Source organism: Cryptomeria japonica, unplaced genomic scaffold (genome assembly GCF_030272615.1).
Source record: "Cryptomeria japonica unplaced genomic scaffold, Sugi_1.0 HiC_scaffold_189, whole genome shotgun sequence".
Taxonomy (NCBI): domain Eukaryota; kingdom Viridiplantae; phylum Streptophyta; class Pinopsida; order Cupressales; family Cupressaceae; genus Cryptomeria; species Cryptomeria japonica.
Genome location: NW_026729011.1, coordinates 227501 through 240649, shown reverse-complemented (window position 1 = coordinate 240649; position 13149 = coordinate 227501). Strand labels below are relative to the sequence as shown.

The 13149-nt window shown below is 62.8% G+C and overlaps 2 non-coding genes across 2 annotated transcripts; both read left to right on the top strand.

Moving 5' to 3' along the window:
- The first annotated feature begins 1892 nt into the window (after nucleotides 1-1892).
- Nucleotides 1893-2011, top strand: LOC131867891 (5S ribosomal RNA). The gene has a single exon (XR_009366412.1). It is a non-coding gene; the product is annotated as a 5S ribosomal RNA (ribosomal RNA).
- Nucleotides 2012-9828: 7817 nt separating this feature from the next.
- LOC131867883 (5S ribosomal RNA) lies at nucleotides 9829-9947 on the top strand. Its single transcript, XR_009366405.1, has one exon. It is a non-coding gene; the product is annotated as a 5S ribosomal RNA (ribosomal RNA).
- Nucleotides 9948-13149: the final 3202 nt, after the last annotated feature.

The following is a 13149-nucleotide window of genomic DNA, read 5'->3' as shown; positions in this document are numbered from 1 at the left end:
TCTAAATTGGGTGCCAGGGTGGGTGTGCACCCACCTTGCCCGAGGTGGGTGCCAAGGTGCCAGTGTGGGTGGGTGCTAAGGTGGATGCCAAGGTGGGTGAGAAGGTGGGTGATAGGTTGAGTGGTAGGATGGGTGGGTGCCAAGATGGGTCACAGGGTGGGTGCAAGGGTGGGTAGGTGCTAGGGTTGGTGTCAGGGTGGGTGGGTGCTAGGTTGGGTTCCAAGGTGGGTGCGAGGGTGAGTGTCAAGGTGGGTCACAGGTTAGGTGCTAGGATGGGTGAGTGCTAGGGTGCAAAGGTGCCAGGGTGGGTGCTAGGATGGGTCGATGCTAGGGTGAGTGGCAAGGTGGGTCCACAAGTGTCAAGGTGGGTGCCGAGGTGGGTGCCAAGTCGGCGACTGCTATGGTGGATGCCAAGGTGGGTCACGGGGTGGGTGCCAAGTTGCTAGGTTGGGTTCCAAGGTGGGTGCCAACGTGGGTGCTAGGGTGCGTGGGTTAAAGGGTGTGTCACAACGTGGGTGCCAGGATGGGTGCGCACCCACACTGGCCAAGACGGGTGCGGGTGCAAGGTTGGGTTCCAAGCCCGGTCACAGGCTGGGTGCTAGGATGGGTGGGTGCCAAGGTGGGCACCAGGGTGGGTGCACCCACCCTGGCCAAGGTGGGTCACGGGGTGGGTCCTAGGGTGGGTAACGGGGTGGGTACTAAGGTGCGTGCCAAGGTGGGTCATAGGGTGGGTGCCAAGGTGGGCACCAGGGTGGGTGTGCACCAACCCTAGCCAGGGTAGGTCACGGGGTGGTTGTCGGGGTGGGCGTCAAGGAGCCAAGGTGGGTGGCAAGTAGCCAAGTTGCGTGCCAAGGTGGGTGTCGGGGTGGGTGCCAAGGATCCAAGGTGGGTGCCAAGGAACCAAGGTGGGTGTCTGGGTGGGTGCCGAGGTGGGAGCCAGGGTGGGTCCCAAGGTGAGTGCAAAGGTGGGTGCCAGGGTCAAGGTGAGTGCCAATGTGGGTTCCAAGGTGCCAGGGTCAGGGTGAGTGCCAATGTGGGTTCAAAGGTGCTAAGTTGGGTGCGAGGTTGGGTGCGAGGGTGGGTGGGTGCCAAGGTGTGCTAGGTGGAAGCCCGGGTGGGTCGGCATCCCATGGGTGTCGAGTTGGGTGCCTGATGGGTGCTTCTTGTCAAGTTTTAGTCGTCGGGACTCATTTCGAGCCTTAGAGGTCGTTTCTTGTCCGGTTGCCCTGTCTTCGACCTGGGAACCCAATTTTGGTCCTCGGGTCCCATTTTTTTTTGTCTCGCATCCCACTTTTGGCCTGTGGCCTTTTCGGGGTCGATTCTCGTTTTGGGCATCAGAGCATGTTTCTTCTCCTAAAACCCAATATTTGTTTATTAAGTCTCGGAACACATTTTTGTTCTCGTGGACCCATCATGGGTCTTGGAACGCATTTGTGGTCCTTGGGTCCCATTTTGCATCCCGAAACTTGTGTTTTGGTGCTTGATCCCTATTTTGGGTGCCCACCTTGCACCAAGTGCGCACCCGGGGCAAACCGAGCGCCTTGGTGCACCGGGGCAAGATCGAGCGTGCACCCGAGGCGCCCCGAACATGCACCAAGGTGCACTCGGCCCACATGTGAGCGCAGCTCGTTGCGCCCGAGGTGGTGTGTGGGCACCGCGTTGCAGACGGGACACTGCACGCACACGACGCCCCCTCCAGGTGCACGCACGTAGGCCGGGCCGGGTGCACACCCGACGCCCTAGCAAGGTGCGCGCACCCGGGCAGGGCTCACACTTGGCGAACGGGGCGCACTTCGCGAGGGAGGGTGTGCACCTCGACGGGGGTGGGTGGCCGGGGTGGATTCGCACGTGGGTCGCGGTTTGCTAAGTACACACTGCGACAAGCTCATAACGGGTGCGATCATACCAGCATTAGTGCACCGGATCCCATCAGAACTCCGCAGTTAAGCGCGCTTGGGCCGGAGTAGTACTGGGATGGGTGACCTCCCGGGAAGTCCCGGTGTTGCACCCTTTTTTAGTTTTTCGCCGGGCGTCGCAATGCTATTTGAATAAACCTTTTGCCCGTTTGCGTTCTCGTCGGGGCCGGGCCGGGCCGGGGTGCGCTGCCCGCACTACCGCGCGCGCGGGGGCGACACCGAGCGCGCACCCGAGGCACCCCGAGCACACAGGCCACGGTGCAACCCGGGCGTTGTGCGCGCACCCCGGTGCGCCCGAGGTGCTGCGCGCGCACCCAGGTGAAATCGGTGTGCACCTCGGCCAGTGCGCGCTCGGTCGAGTCGCGCACGTTGGCCAAGGTGCACGGTGATGTTTCTTACTCTAAGGTTCCGCACCAGACGCCCGGGACAGGTGAGCGAAGCTGGGCGGGGCCGGGTGCGCGGCCGGGGTAGGTGCACGCAGCTGGAGAGAGCTTTGGAGCACACTTCGGAGCGCACCAATGATGCGCTCCATTCAAAAGTTTCCTGAAAAGGCAAAAAAAGTTGAGATTATAGAATTTCCCACTTGAGAGATTGTAAAAAAAAAAAATTTAAAATGAAGGAAACGCGGGTGCCAAGGTGTGCGCAGCCCAACCAAGGTGTGCGCACCAAGGCGCCCACCCTGGCGAAGGTGCACGCAAGGTGCGCACCCGAGGCAAACCGGACAATTAACCCAACTTTCGACTTCGCGCGCACCTTGGAGCGCACTTCGGAGCGCTCCTTGGTGCGCACCAATCTTGGGCACCTCGGAGTGCACCATGGCGCCCACCAAGGTGCGCACCCGGGGCAAACCGAGCTCCGACTTCGTGCGCACCTTGGAGCGCACGAAAGGTGCGCACCATGGCGCCCACCAAGGTGCGCAGCCCAGCCAAGGCGTGCGCATCAAGGTGCGCACCCTGGCGAAGGTGCGCACCCGGGGCAAACCGAGCTCCGACTTCGTGCGCACCTTGGAGCGCACAAAAGGTGCGCAACCCAGCCAAGGTGTGCGCACCCCGGTCAAACCGAGCTCCGAATCGTGCGCACCAGAGGTGCACGCCATCGTGCGCACCTTGGAGCACACTTCGGAGCCCTCCTTGGTGCGCGCCGATGTTGCGCACCTCGGAGCGCACCCGGGGAAAACAATGCAATTAACCCGACTTTCGACTTCGTGGGCACCTCGGAGCGCTCTCGGGTTCGCACCTCGGAGCACACCGAGGTGCGCACCTTTGATGCGCTGCCTTCACCAATTTCCAGAAAAGGCAAGAAAACATTGAGAAGGTGTGCGCACCGAGGTGCCCACCCTGGCGAAGGTGCACGCGAGGTGCGCACCCGGGGCAAACCGGGCTCCGACTTCGTGCACGCCGCACCTTGGAGCACACTTCGGAGCGCTCCTTGGTGCGCACCAGGGCGCGCAACCCAGCCGAGGTGCCCACCCCGGCGAAGGTGCACGCGAGGTGCGCACCCGGGGCAAACCGGGCTCCGACTTCGTGCACGCCATGGTGCCCACCGCGGCGAAGGTGCACGCGAGGTGCGCACCCGGGGCAAACCGGGCTCCGACTTCGTGCACGCCGCACCTTGGAGCACACTTCGGAGCGCTCCTTGGTGCGCACCATGGTGCCCACCAGGGCGCGCAACCCCGCCGAAGGTGCACGCGAGGTGCGCACCCGGGGCAAACCGGGCTCCGACTTCGTGCACGCCGCACCTTGGAGCACACTTCGGAGCGCTCCTTGGTGCGCACCATGGTGCCCACCAGGGCGCGCAACCCCGCCGAAGGTGCACGCGAGGTGCGCACCCGGGGCAAACCGGGCTCCGACTTCGTGCACGCCATGGTGCGCACCGCGGCGAAGGTGCGCACCCGGGGCAAACCGGGCTCCGACTTCGTGCACGCCGCACCTTGGAGCACACTTCGGAGCGCTCCTTGGTGCGCACCAGGGCGCGCAACCCAGCCGAGGTGCCCACCCCGGCGAAGGTGCACGCGAGGTGCGTACCCGGGGCAAACCGGGCTCCGACTTCGTGCACGCCGCACCTTGGAGCACACTTCGGAGCGCTCCTTGGTGCGCACCATGGTGCCCACCAGGCCGCGCAACCCAGCCAAGGTGTGCGCACCAAGGTGCACGCGAGGTGCGCACCCGGGGCAAACCGGGGTCCGACTTCGTGCACGCCGCACCTTGGAGCACACATCGGGGCGCTCCCGGGTTCGCACCGGCGTTGCGCACCGTGGTGGGCACCTCGGAGCACACCAAGGTGGGCAGCGAGGTGCGCACCTTTGATGCGATGCCTTCACTAATTTCCATAAAAGGCAAAAAAAAAACGAGATTTTAAAATTTCCGTTTTGAAAGATAGTGAGAAAAAGGGAATGCTGGTGCCATCTTGAGCCCGCCCTGGTGCGCAGCCCAGCCAAGGTGTGCGCACCAAGGTGCCCACCCTGGCGAAGGTGCGCGCCCGGGCAATTAATCCAACTTCCAACTTCGCGCGCGCCAGGGTGGGAGCGCACCCAACAACCGGGCCTGGGAAGAGCCAATGCGAGAAACCCCACCAAACGCTCTGACAAAAAAAGAGGGGGCGCTCCAGTAACCCCGCTTCGGAGCGCACCCTGGGCAAACCCAGCCAAGGTGCCCACCCCGGCCAAGGTGCAGGCGAGGTGCGCACCCGGGGCAAACCGGGCTCCGACAACGTGCACGCCGCACCTTGGAGCACACTTCGTAGCGCTCCCGGGTGCGCACCTCAGAGCACACCAAGGTGGGCAGCGAGGTGCGCACCTTTGATGCGCTGCCTTCACTAATTTCCAGAAAAGGCAAAAAAAAAAGGAGATTTTAAAATTTCCGTTTTGAAAGATAGTGAAAAAAACGGAACGCGCGTGCCATCTTGAGCCCGCCCTGGTGCGCAGCCCAGGTAAGGTGCCCACCCTGGCAAAGGTGCGCACCCGGGCAATTAACCCTACTTCCGACTTCGTGCGCGCCAGGGTGGCAACCGGGCCTCGGAAGAGCCAATGCGAGAAACCCCACCAAACGCTCCGACAAAAAAAGAGGCGGCGCTCCAATAACCCCGCTTCGGAGCGCAGCCGGGGCAAACCCAGCCAAGGTGCCCACCCCGACGAAGGTGCACGCGAGGTGCGCACCCGGGGCAAACCGGGCTCCGACAACGTGCACGCAGCACCTTGGAGCACACTTCGAAGCACTCCCGGGTGCCCACCGGCGTTGCGCACCGTGGTGGGCAGCGAGGTGCGCACCTTTGATGCGCTGCCTTCACTAATTTCCAGAAAAAGGCAAAAAAAAATGAGATTTTAAAATTTCCGTTTTGAAAGATAGTGAAAAAAAAGGAACGCGGGTGCCATCTTGAGCCCGCCCTGGTGCGCAGCCCAGGCAAGGCATGCGCACCAAGGTGCCCACCCGAGGTGCACACCCGGGGCAAACCGGGCTCCGACTTCGTGCAGGCCGCACCTTGGAGCACACTTCGGAGCGCTCCTTGGTGCGCACCATGGTGCCCACCAGGGCGCGCAACCCAGCCAAGGTCTGCACACCAAGGTGCCCACCCCGGCGAAGGTGCACGCGAGGTGCGCACCCGGGGCAAACCGGGCTCCGACTTCGTGCACGCCATGGTGCCCACCGCGGCGAAGGTGCACGCGAGGTGCGCACCCGGGGCAAACCGGGCTCCGACTTCGTGCACGCCGCACCTTGGAGCACACTTCGGAGCGCTCCTTGGTGCGCACCATGGTGCCCACCAGGGCGCGCAACCCAGCCAAGGTGTGCGCACCAAGGTGCACGCGAGGTGCGCACCCGGGGCAAACCGGGGTCCGACTTCGTGCACGCCGCACCTTGGAGCACACATCGGAGCGCTCCCAGGTTCGCACCAGCGTTGCGCACCTTTGATGCGCTGCCTTCACTAATTTCAAGAAAAGGCAAAAAAAAACGAGATTTTAAAATTTCCGTTCTGAAAGATAGTGAAAAAAACGGAACGCGGGTGCCATCTTGAGCCCTTCCTGGTGCGCAGCCCAGGCAAGTTGTGCGCACCAAGGTGCCCACCCTGGCGGAGGTGCGCGCCCGGGGCAATCCGGGCTCCGACTTCGTGCACTGCATGGTGCCCACCAAGGCGCGCAACCCAGCCAAGGTGCCCACCGCAGCGAAGGTGCACGCGAGGTGCGCACCCGAGGTGCACACCCGGGGCAAACCGGGCTCCGACTTCGTGCACGCCGCACCTTGGAGCACACTTCAGAGCGCTCCTTGGTGCGCACCAGGGCGCGCAACCCAGCCGAGGTGCCCACCCCGGCGAAGGTGCACGCGAGGTGCGCACCCGGGGCAAACCGGGCTCCGACTTCGTGCACGCCATGGTGCCCACCGCGGCGAAGGTGCGCACCCGGGGCAAACCGGGCTCCGACTTCGTGCACGCCGCACCTTGGAGCACACTTCGGAGCGCTCCTTGGTGCGCACCATGGTGCCCACCAGGCCGCGCAACCCAGCCAAGGTGTGCGCACCAAGGTGCACGCGAGGTGCGCACCCGGGGCAAACCGGGGTCCGACTTCGTGCACGCCGCACCTTGGAGCACACATCGGGGCGCTCCCGGGTTCGCACCGGCGTTGCGCACCGTGGTGGGCACCTCGGAGCACACCAAGGTGGGCAGCGAGGTGCGCACCTTTGATGCGATGCCTTCACTAATTTCCATAAAAGGCAAAAAAAAAACGAGATTTTAAAATTTCCGTTTTGAAAGATAGTGAGAAAAAGGGAATGCTGGTGCCATCTTGAGCCCGCCCTGGTGCGCAGCCCAGCCAAGGTTTGCGCACCAAGGTGCCCACCCTGGCGAAGGTGCGCGCCCGGGCAATTAACCCAACTTCCAACTTCGCGCGCGCCAGGGTGGGAGCGCACCCAACAACCGGGCCTGGGAAGAGCCAATGCGAGAAACCCCACCAAACTCTCTGACAAAAAAAGAGGGGGCGCTCCAGTAACCCCGCTTCGGAGCGCACCCTGGGCAAACCCAGCCAAGGTGCCCACCCCGGCCAAGGTGCAGGCGAGGTGCGCACCCGGGGCAAACCGGGCTCCGACAACGTGCACGCCGCACCTTGGAGCACACTTCGTAGCGCTCCCGGGTGCGCACCTCAGAGCACACCAAGGTGGGCAGCGAGGTGCGCACCTTTGATGCGCTGCCTTCACTAATTTCCAGAAAAGGCAAAAAAAAAAGGAGATTTTAAAATTTCCGTTTTGAAAGATAGTGAAAAAAACGGAACGCGCGTGCCATCTTGAGCCCGCCCTGGTGCGCAGCCCAGGTAAGGTGCCACCCTGGCAAAGGTGCGCACCCGGGCAATTAACCCTACTTCCGACTTCGTGCGCGCCAGGGTGGCAACCGGGCCTCGGAAGAGCCAATGCGAGAAACCCCACCAAACGCTCCGACAAAAAAAGAGGCGGCGCTCCAATAACCCCGCTTCGGAGCGCAGCCGGGGCAAACCAAGCCAAGGTGCCCACCCCGACGAAGGTGCACGCGAGGTGCGCACCCGGGGCAAACCGGGCTCCGACAACGTGCACGCAGCACCTTGGAGCACACTTCGAAGCACTCCCGGGTGCCCACCGGCGTTGCGCACCGTGGTGGGCAGCGAGGTGCGCACCTTTGATGCGCTGCCTTCACTAATTTCCAGAAAAAGGCAAAAAAAAATGAGATTTTAAAATTTCCGTTTTGAAAGATAGTGAAAAAAAAGGAACGCGGGTGCCATCTTGAGCCCGCCCTGGTGCGCAGCCCAGGCAAGGCATGCGCACCAAGGTGCCCACCCGAGGTGCACACCCGGGGCAAACCGGGCTCCGACTTCGTGCAGGCCGCACCTTGGAGCACACTTCGGAGCGCTCCTTGGTGCGCACCATGGTGCCCACCAGGGCGCACCCGAGGCAAACCGGGCTCCGACTTCGTGCACGCCGCACCTTGGAGCACACATCGGAGCGCTCCCAGGTTCGCACCAGCGTTGCGCACCTTTGATGCGCTGCCTTCACTAATTTCCAGAAAAGGCAAAAAAAAACGATATTTTAAAATTTCCGTTCTGAAAGATAGTGAAAAAAACGGAACGCGGGTGCCATCTTGAGCCCTTCCTGATGCGCAGCCCAGGCAAGTTGTGCGCACCAAGGTGCCCACCCTGGCGGAGGTGCGCGCCCGGGGCAAACCGGGCTCCGACTTCGTGCACTGCATGGTGCCCACCAAGGCGCGCAACCCAGCCAAGGTGCCCACCGCAGCGAAGGTGCACGCGAGGTGCGCACCCGAGGTGCACACCCGGGGCAAACCGAGCTCCGACTTCGTGCACGCCGCACCTTGGAGCACACTTCAGAGCGCTCCTTGGTACGCACCAGGGCGCGCAACCCAGCCAAGGTGCTCACCCCGGCGAAGGTGCACGCGAGGTGCGCACCCGGGGCAAACCGGGCTCGGACTTCGTGCACGCCGCACCTTGGAGCACACATCGGAGCGCTCCCGGGTTCGCACCAGCATTGCGCACCTTTGATGCGCTGCCTTCACTAATTTCCAGAAAAGGCAAAAAAAAGAAAAAAATGAGATTTTAAAATTTCCGTTTTGAAAGATAGTGAAAAAAACGGAACGCGGGTGCCATCTTGAGCCCGCCCTGGTGTGCAGCCCAGGCAAGTTGTGCGCACCAAGGCACCCACCCTGGCCAAGGTGGGTCACGGGGTGGGTCCTAGGGTGGGTAACGGGGTGGGTACTAAGGTGCGTGCCAAGGTGGGTCATAGGGTGGGTGCCAAGGTGGGCACCAGGGTGGGTGTGCACCAACCCTAGCCAGGGTAGGTCACGGGGTGGTTGTCGGGGTGGGCGTCAAGGAGCCAAGGTGGGTGGCAAGTAGCCAAGTTGCGTGCCAAGGTGGGTGTCGGGGTGGGTGCCAAGGATCCAAGGTGGGTGCCAAGGAACCAAGGTGGGTGTCTGGGTGGGTGCCGAGGTGGGAGCCAGGGTGGGTCCCAAGGTGAGTGCAAAGGTGGGTGCCAGGGTCAAGGTGAGTGCCAATGTGGGTTCCAAGGTGCCAGGGTCAGGGTGAGTGCCAATGTGGGTTCAAAGGTGCTAAGTTGGGTGCGAGGTTGGGTGCGAGGGTGGGTGGGTGCCAAGGTGTGCTAGGTGGAAGCCCGGGTGGGTCGGCATCCCATGGGTGTCGAGTTGGGTGCCTGATGGGTGCTTCTTGTCAAGTTTTAGTCGTCGGGACTCATTTCGAGCCTTAGAGGTCGTTTCTTGTCCGGTTGCCCTGTCTTCGACCTGGGAACCCAATTTTGGTCCTCGGGTCCCATTTTTTTTTGTCTCGCATCCCACTTTTGGCCTGTGGCCTTTTCGGGGTCGATTCTCGTTTTGGGCATCAGAGCATGTTTCTTCTCCTAAAACCCAATATTTGTTTATTAAGTCTCGGAACACATTTTTGTTCTCGTGGACCCATCATGGGTCTTGGAACGCATTTGTGGTCCTTGGGTCCCATTTTGCATCCCGAAACTTGTGTTTTGGTGCTTGATCCCTATTTTGGGTGCCCACCTTGCACCAAGTGCGCACCCGGGGCAAACCGAGCGCCTTGGTGCACCGGGGCAAGATCGAGCGTGCACCCGAGGCGCCCCGAACATGCACCAAGGTGCACTCGGCCCACATGTGAGCGCAGGTCGTTGCGCCCGAGGTGGTGTGTGGGCACCGCGTTGCAGACGGGACACTGCACGCACACGACGCCCCCTACAGGTGCACGCACGTAGGCCGGGCCGGGTGCACACCCGACGCCCTAGCAAGGTGCGCGCACCCGGGCAGGGCTCACACTTGGCGAACGGGGCGCACTTCGCGAGGGAGGGTGTGCACCTCGACGGGGGTGGGTGGCCGGGGTGGATTCGCACGTGGGTCGCGGTTTGCTAAGTACACACTGCGACAAGCTCATAACGGGTGCGATCATACCAGCGTTAGTGCACCGGATCCCATCAGAACTCCGCAGTTAAGCGCGCTTGGGCCGGAGTAGTACTGGGATGGGTGACCTCCCGGGAAGTCCCGGTGTTGCACCCTTTTTTAGTTTTTCGCCGGGCATCGCAATGCTATTTGAATAAACCTTTTGCCCGTTTGCGTTCTCGTCGGGGCCGGGCCGGGCCGGGGTGCGCTGCCCGCACTACCGCGCGCGCGGGGGCGACACCGAGCGCGCACCCGAGGCGCCCCGAGCACACAGGCCACGGTGCAACCCGGGCGTTGTGCGCGCACCCCGGTGCGCCCGAGGTGCTGCGCGCGCACCCAGGTGAAATCGGTGTGCACCTCGGCCAGTGCGCGCTCGGTCGAGTCGCGCACGTTGGCCAAGGTGCACGGTGATGTTTCTTACTCTAAGGTTCCGCACCAGACGCCCGGGACAGGTGAGCGAAGCTGGGCGGGGCCGGGTGCGCGGCCGGGGCAGGTGCACGCAGCTGGAGAGAGCTTTGGAGCACACTTCGGAGCGCACCAATGATGCGCTCCATTCAAAAGTTTCCTGAAAAGGCAAAAAAAGTTGAGATTATAGAATTTCCCACTTGAGAGATTGTAAAAAAAAAAAATTTAAAATGAAGGAAACGCGGGTGCCAAGGTGTGCGCAGCCCAGCCAAGGTGTGCGCACCAAGGCGCCCACCCTGGCGAAGGTGCACGCAAGGTGCGCACCCGAGGCAAACCGGACAATTAACCCAACTTTCGACTTCGCGCGCACCTTGGAGCGCACTTCGGAGCGCTCCTTGGTGCGCACCAATCTTGGGCACCTCGGAGTGCACCATGGCGCCCACCAAGGTGCGCACCCGGGGCAAACCGAGCTCCGACTTCGTGCGCACCTTGGAGCGCACGAAAGGTGCGCACCATGGCGCCCACCAAGGTGCGCAGCCTAGCCAAGGCGTGCGCATCAAGGTGCGCACCCTGGCGAAGGTGCGCACCCGGGGCAAACCGAGCTCCGACTTCGTGCGCACCTTGGAGCGCACAAAAGGTGCGCAACCCAGCCAAGGTGTGCGCACCCCGGTCAAACCGAGCTCCGAATCGTGCGCACCAGAGGTGCACGCCATCGTGCGCACCTTGGAGCACACTTCGGAGCCCTCCTTGGTGCGCGCCGATGTTGCGCACCTCGGAGCGCACCCGGGGAAAACAATGCAATTAACCCGACTTTCGACTTCGTGGGCACCTCGGAGCGCTCTCGGGTTCGCACCTCGGAGCACACCGAGGTGCGCACCTTTGATGCGCTGCCTTCACCAATTTCCAGAAAAGGCAAGAAAACATTGAGAAGGTGTGCGCACCGAGGTGCCCACCCTGGCGAAGGTGCACGCGAGGTGCGCACCCGGGGCAAACCGGGCTCCGACTTCGTGCACGCCGCACCTTGGAGCACACTTCGGAGCGCTCCTTGGTGCGCACCAGGGCGCGCAACCCAGCCGAGGTGCCCACCCCGGCGAAGGTGCACGCGAGGTGCGCACCCGGGGCAAACCGGGCTCCGACTTCGTGCACGCCATGGTGCCCACCGCGGCGAAGGTGCACGCGAGGTGCGCACCCGGGGCAAACCGGGCTCCGACTTCGTGCACGCCGCACCTTGGAGCACACTTCGGAGCGCTCCTTGGTGCGCACCATGGTGCCCACCAGGGCGCGCAACCCCGCCGAAGGTGCACGCGAGGTGCGCACCCGGGGCAAACCGGGCTCCGACTTCGTGCACGCCGCACCTTGGAGCACACTTCGGAGCGCTCCTTGGTGCGCACCATGGTGCCCACCAGGGCGCGCAACCCCGCCGAAGGTGCACGCGAGGTGCGCACCCGGGGCAAACGGGGCTCCGACTTCGTGCACGCCGCACCTTGGAGCACACTTCGGAGCGCTCCTTGGTGCGCACCAGGGCGCGCAACCCAGCCGAGGTGCCCACCCCGGCGAAGGTGCGTACCCGGGGCAAACCGGGCTCCGACTTCGTGCACGCCGCACCTTGGAGCACACTTCGGAGCGCTCCTTGGTGCGCACCATGGTGCCCACCAGGCCGCGCAACCCAGCCAAGGTGTGCGCACCAAGGTGCACGCGAGGTGCGCACCCGGGGCAAACCGGGGTCCGACTTCGTGCACGCCGCACCTTGGAGCACACATCGGGGCGCTCCCGGGTTCGCACCGGCGTTGCGCACCGTGGTGGGCACCTCGGAGCACACCAAGGTGGGCAGCGAGGTGCGCACCTTTGATGCGATGCCTTCACTAATTTCCATAAAAGGCAAAAAAAAAACGAGATTTTAAAATTTCCGTTTTGAAAGATAGTGAGAAAAAGGGAATGCTGGTGCCATCTTGAGCCCGCCCTGGTGCGCAGCCCAGCCAAGGTGTGCGCACCAAGGTGCCCACCCTGGCGAAGGTGCGCGCCCGGGCAATTAACCCAACTTCCAACTTCGCGCGCGCCAGGGTGGGAGCGCACCCAACAACCGGGCCTGGGAAGAGCCAATGCGAGAAACCCCACCAAACGCTCTGACAAAAAAAGAGGGGGCGCTCCAGTAACCCCGCTTCGGAGCGCACCCTGGGCAAACCCAGCCAAGGTGCCCACCCCGGCCAAGGTGCAGGCGAGGTGCGCACCCGGGGCAAACCGGGCTCCGACAACGTGCACGCCGCACCTTGGAGCACACTTCGTAGCGCTCCCGGGTGCGCACCTCAGAGCACACCAAGGTGGGCAGCGAGGTGCGCACCTTTGATGCGCTGCCTTCACTAATTTCCAGAAAAGGCAAAAAAAAAAGGAGATTTTAAAATTTCCGTTTTGAAAGATAGTGAAAAAAACGGAACGCGCGTGCCATCTTGAGCCCGCCCTGGTGCGCAGCCCAGGTAAGGTGCCCACCCTGGCAAAGGTGCGCACCCGGGCAATTAACCCTACTTCCGACTTCGTGCGCGCCAGGGTGGCAACCGGGCCTCGGAAGAGCCAATGCGAGAAACCCCACCAAACGCTCCGACAAAAAAAGAGGCGGCGCTCCAATAACCCCGCTTCGGAGCGCAGCCGGGGCAAACCCAGCCAAGGTGCCCACCCCGACGAAGGTGCACGCGAGGTGCGCACCCGGGGCAAACCGGGCTCCGACAACGTGCACGCAGCACCTTGGAGCACACTTCGAAGCACTCCCGGGTGCCCACCGGCGTTGCGCACCGTGGTGGGCAGCGAGGTGCGCACCTTTGATGCGCTGCCTTCACTAATTTCCAGAAAAAGGCAAAAAAAAATGAGATTTTAAAATTTCCGTTTTGAAAGATAGTGAAAAAAAAGGAACGCGGGTGCCATC